The sequence below is a fragment of the Hydractinia symbiolongicarpus genome, chromosome 4 (genome assembly GCF_029227915.1).
Source record: "Hydractinia symbiolongicarpus strain clone_291-10 chromosome 4, HSymV2.1, whole genome shotgun sequence".
Lineage (NCBI taxonomy): Eukaryota > Metazoa > Cnidaria > Hydrozoa > Anthoathecata > Hydractiniidae > Hydractinia > Hydractinia symbiolongicarpus.
Window position 1 is genome coordinate 5,596,442 of NC_079878.1, and position 5,733 is coordinate 5,602,174.

Sequence of the window (5,733 nt, forward strand, 5' to 3'; positions counted from 1 at the left end):
TTTAAAAAGTATCATGATGGGAAAGCTATAATGAGTTCAAAAGAACATGAATCATGGCCATTACCTTTCTTATATCGTGGTAAATCCTACCAGAGTGTCAAAATTTAAATTTGGTTCCGTTTTATGAGAAAGCTACAACAAATTCATTGTTCAAACACAAAGTATCTAGAAATACGTATACCACGAGTTCCGTTCCTTATTTTTCTATTCTTTATTGATATCAAAAAGTTGTATATACACGTGTTACGCATTCTTAAGAGGATTATGTTATATCAATAACAATAACGCGTTACAACAATCGTGGATGATAATGCAATACCCTGAAGATATGGATAAGTCATCAAAAATTGCTGATATTGCATTAATATATACCTTTTTAACTTCTTGAAAATATTACATTCGTTGGGAATGACTCCAACCGAAGCAATATTGAAGTAGAAAGGGAAACCTTAGCAGGCCTTACATTTATTTTTCGATGCGATTGCGCAGTTAGCGTAAACATGTTTGTGGGGATGTTTTTGACCTCAGGTAAATCAAGTAACAATTATTCACATACCATTTGGGATTTGAGAGGACGTGCTTCCATCTTCTGCAAGCTGATTGAAAAAGAATTATAAGGGACAAAATACGCAAATTAATAGAACACCACCACTCCTTCGTTCTATTAAAGGATGTCACTAAAGTTAAAACAGAGTAAAGCAAGTAAAAGGTATAGAGAACTCTACGAAGAAGTACGTCGTTGCTTCCTGTTGTAATTGCTTCGGCAAATTATTAAAAATGTTTTCAAGTGTGTATGAACTTGTGGTTTCTCTACTGTTACAATGCATGTACTATTGACGTCAGCATTATTTAGTTGAGGCGACCACTAATGGCAATTCTTGCATCAGTACAATGCAGCTGGACATACTCGTAAAACGTTTGTAGCAAGCTCAACAAGTTTTTATTGCCCTTAATGTGTTTGTTTTGTCTTAAAATAGAAATGATCTCACCTCAGTCAATATTTTTAAAATATATCATTTCCTCCAATGTTAGCTTCAAATGCAGTAAATAAGACCGCATCGACGTGCGAGAAAGTGCTTTAACCTCGATTACATGTGAGGAAATAATACCAGCTTTTTGATTGGTGTTTTCTAAATCGTCCCATTGCATTGCAATGCTTCATCATTGCTGTATTGTTTTAATGACCTTGTTCTTTATTGAATATTAGCACAAGTGGGGATAATTAAGTTTTAAAAGGTGTGACCAGGGTAGGCCCTAAATCTGCCTTAATGATAAAATTTATCTGGAGTTAGTAGCGCTCTTTTTTTCTTTAAATACTCAGTAGGGGATTAAAAATCCGGCTTAAATTGGATTAATAACCAGCAAGGCTCTCACGATAAATGCAAGGAAAGTAAAACACTGCGGTTTTAGCCTTTATGAACTGCGAAACTGTGGTTTATTGTTATTTTTCATTTATCACTATTTATTTGTTTTCCTTTTCCACTGAACTAAACTTTTAGAATCTTTTTGGCACTAAAATGGTAAGTCGACCTTCCATTGTGTTTTGCTGAATATTTTGACCACATTTTATAAGGATAATGATTGGTTTATATTGAGTAGAAATCATTCCTACTTTTGACATCGTCTGACGTCAAGAACTCGATCAATGACAATTGAACTAGAAAAGTAGGAAACTCATCGCGAATGTGCGATTTGATTAATGTCGATCAGTTCAAGTGCAATCATTAAACTGGAAACCCGTTTTTCAGTTACCGAAACACGTAAATTGAAGTCGGCGCAAGGCTAAATTACAGACACGATATTTATTGGCCATAACTTGTAACCGCTTTTAAAATTGCTCTTTTTGTGGTATGTATCCTTTTCAATGCTGGAACAAGGCCAAAAATCAATGAAGAAGAAGTGTTATTAAAAATCATGGATGTTTTAAAGTTTGTGAAAAAAACTTTTCCGTCACAAAAAATATATATAATAGGACACATTAATTTTTTTCATGCTTTAACTTAATGTTTGGAAAGGATTATACAAAAGAAAGGATTGATTGAAAATCTCTTCTTTGTAAAACAAATAATCCCACATAGCTCCCTAAAAATTCCAAATTATTTTTTTATTGGTTTGAGGGTAAAAGCTATTAAGTCAACTGTCACGTATCACAAAGACTGAGATCATTTTCTAAATATACCAACCTTCTAATTACTCTTCACACGCTTGTGTTATTAGGAGGCGTACCAAGTCTCGACATTAATCTGACTTTCTGGTCAGTCTGTGGTAAGTTGTTAACACAACGCGTGACAGGAAAATTGAAGCTTTTAAATTCTTATTGTTAACTTATCCACAAATGAAGCATTTACGTAAGGAACAAGTAGTACTGAACGTTACACAAATAAAACATTTCTTTGAAAATAAAACTATTGACTAACCTTGTTCGTAGAGTCTCTTGTCGGTCAGACTGACTTCAGATACCAAAAAAATAAAAAGGGCCTTGGAAACGAGATTGAGTGTTAACAGAGTGGTATCCAATCTTTTGTAATAAACTAATCTTGTACGATACATCCAACGTTTAGCCGCTACGACATTCTTCTTGAAATAATCTTGAAAATGGAAAGAATGGAGTGATAACGTTTCTCCCAGTATTGTCTATATAGCCCACACATAAAGGTGCAACATACTCAAGTTACAAAATATAACAAAACCATAAGTACAAGTGTTGGTAAGTTGTCACACCAGCTGAAAGTGTTGATAATTGTACTTTAAAATGTTTTCCTCTTCAACGGGCTGTTTTTTTTAGCAAGTGATTTCGTTGACAAAAAAACATTTTTTATAAAAGTGGCAACGTTCGCAAACCACTTATATTTATTGACTTTTAAGCATATATATCTTTACAATATTTTGCCTTGTTCAATGTGAGGGGACGGTTAGGGCGGCAGCAATATTAAATGCAACAAAAAGTTCACTTTGGACGAAACATTATAATTTTATACGTAATTTAGTTGTGTATTTTTTTTTATTTTTTTTCTGTTCGATGCAACATTTCATACTGCAGTCCTAACACTTCAGCCAATCTAGAGGGTTTCAATTTTAGAAGAAATTCTTCTCTGCAGGCATCAATCATAATGAGGTCTCTTTAATCACCTATTAAATGAGTTCCTTAAATTTTCAATCTCTCCCCTCTAACAAACAACCTATGTCTACGTCTATCTTATCCTCGAGAATTAGAAAGTAGAGAATCTTTCACAAATTCTGAAGGAATCTATTTTATTTCATTTATTGAATTTATGTACACTTTCAGACACTTTAGAAATAAGTCGAAGAGAGAATGCGAGAAAATTCATAAATCTTTTTACTTACTGAGATTCTGCATTATAAATAACAATTTTTTAGAAGCCAGTCTAATAGATTGAAAGCATACTAGTTGCCGTTCAACAAAAGCATCTGGTTTTAAAGTTTTATCTAACTAGTTCCAAGTAATAAATATTTTTTCACAGTAGTTTTAGATACGAAACCATATGCAGATCATAATGCTAGTAATTTGTCTTAAACACTCATATATTATACATTAAAAACACGTTTCTGAGATAATACTACTTTTCACATTGTGGAAGAAAGACTTTTAATACAATATATTTGGCTCTATTGTTCGTATTCCCAGCCCACACATGACAATAAAGATACTATGATAACGCTTCAAATTATAAAATATAAAACCATAAGTACCTCAAACAGTTTTTGTGGTGTTCCTTTATTCCCCTTTTTCTCCTCTTAAGCAATAAAATTCGTGACTTGGAAACTTTTTCATCATTTTTTATCACCTGGACGTACGCTTTCAATTACTGTCAAGTAGATGACGAAAGTAGGTAGAACCAAAAGCTGACACAAAAAATGAAATGTCAAAAACGATAAGTACTGAAATATATAGTCGAATTATACAACATCATTAAGATAAGAGTGTGTTGTAAATCCAATCTAATCAATTCAAAACAATGACACCTTTAACCTTTCGGTATTTTAATAAACGCTTCACAAAAAGATCAGCAATGATTCCTTCCATTTGGAAATTCACAAAAGTTAATTGACGCACTACCTATAGGCTAAGCTGTTTATGGATTTACTTAACTTATTTCTGTTAGAAGATTACTACTGTGTGTTCCAATGTAGTTGGAATATTTCTTCTTAGCTGCTGTAACAATAAAGGAATAAGGTATGGAAACAGGTAAAAGAGCCCTGAGACGAGGTTGCATGCAGGTTACTTACACAACTTACATATTTAAATTAAGTCACTTCCAGTGAATGTGTTAAAAAGCTGCAGTTTTTCTTCGGAGGAAATCCAAGGTCACACGATCCTCAAATTGACTATACTTACGCCTTATTTACAAGACTGAGTTTTTTCGTAGTTGTTACCTATGCACCGCAGAGAAAAATTGCACTAAAGATTATATACAAGGAACTGTGAATCTGACCACGTATGTCTTTTTTTGTCGGGCTTACCACCTATTTCGAAAAGGGTTCTCCGTCGTGTGTAGCGCCTATTTCAAAGAGAGTTTTTAGCTAAAGAACAGATTGGTAGCATTAATTATTTTTTGTCACAATGCTACAGCAGAAAAGAAATTGCGCTGTTGCTGCCCAACTTGGTATGCGACGCACATTACAATTGTACTAAGTACTTCACCTAGATGCTTTCGAGTATAATGTCTTTTTGAAAAGAAACGAACGTTCCCCATAAGTTCGGTTTAATAAACAGACCGGCTACCCTCGGTCTGTCGTTACCACGTCGTGAGAGTTAAAGAAATATTGATGTTGGCAAATATAAGCGATGATGTAACCAATCTCGTGCTAAAATTCTAACCAATAAACACATTATATTTTTATATTGTCTCGGAAGCACAAAAAATCCACGATGTAGATTTTTTTTCGAGTGGGTTTATTCATTTCACTGTATACTGTCTTTAACTGCCATTTTTGTTGTTGTTTTTATCACTTGTCATTGTATAAGAGCAGCCCTGGGGACGAGATTTTTTGTCAGGGGTAGATGGACCACCCTGGCTTCTTGAAGAGATTGTTACGTAATATCAACAGGACAAAATTGATAAAATTCTATCTTTTAATGTAAATAATCCTATACTGGTTCACTACTCTACTTGTTAACTGTCTGGATTTGGCATGCGGGAAATATGGGTTTTTTGTCATTCTGATTGGCTTAGCGTTCTTGACGATGGGTCGGTATCAAGCGCTATTTCCTGTCGTCAAGATAAATGGTAGCTTAAAATATAAACAATCACGAAAATGAAGTTTAAAGCAGTATTAGAAATGATTATTTACCTAAATCCTACAGAAGGGTTTTTTTGGTAATTATTGTATTATTATATCTAAACATATAACAAAACAATTTGTCGTGATATAAGCACCTTTTTTTTTTCGTTATCTGTTGTTAAACGAACTTTTGACATAAGTTATGAATATGGTTTCAGCTGACGCCACAACAACTTAAAGAAGCCCTAAGGACGAATTTGGATTTTTATAATAAAGTAATTTATTGAAAATCTATTTCACTGATGTAATTATCAGGCATCAAGATGCGTCTCATAAAACATTATCATTTATTTTTTATTATTTTTGCTCCAATTATTATTAACCCAGAATGGTCTCTTCAGTTTCTATTGGATTAGCTTTCAATAAGGGTCCTGCGAAGAGAGCCCTAGTGGCACTTAAAGTTTAGAGCTACGTGCAGTAACAGCAATA